Below are 541 nucleotides of genomic sequence, written 5' to 3' on the forward strand. Positions count from 1 at the left end.
ATTTCCAAACCTTTGAGCAAGAGTTTGAACTGGCCAATTGCAACCACTTCCTTTAATTTCCAGAACTTTTGTAAATTGTTTCATGTTGTGGGGGCAGAATAGTGAAATGCCACCTTACCAACTTCTGTGCGGACACTTGGTCGACAGTAGCAGTAAAGAACTTACAGTCATTATCCGCTTTTGGTTGAATATATTCACACAGATATGAGGGGAGCAGACGCAGAATACTCTTATAAATGAACATATACCAATGATTGAGTCTACGATTCTCCAAGGCTGGCCAGCCCACACGTGTGTTAAGTTCACAGTGGTGTGTGCGAGGCTTACAGTTTGTGATAAACCTCAATGCGGCATGAATAAACAGCGTCCCACAATAGTTTCAATAGATTGTGGTTGGGGCCCCTTCATATAAATGAGGTCACCATAATCCAGAATGGGTGTAAATGTTGCAGCTAAAAGTTTCCTTTTTGCATTGAAAGAAAAACATATCCTGTTTATTAAGTAAAAGACAATTTTCAGTCTCAGTTTCTTAACCAATTGT

Source organism: Etheostoma spectabile, chromosome 11 (genome assembly GCF_008692095.1).
Source record: "Etheostoma spectabile isolate EspeVRDwgs_2016 chromosome 11, UIUC_Espe_1.0, whole genome shotgun sequence".
Classification (NCBI taxonomy): Eukaryota; Metazoa; Chordata; class Actinopteri; order Perciformes; family Percidae; genus Etheostoma; species Etheostoma spectabile.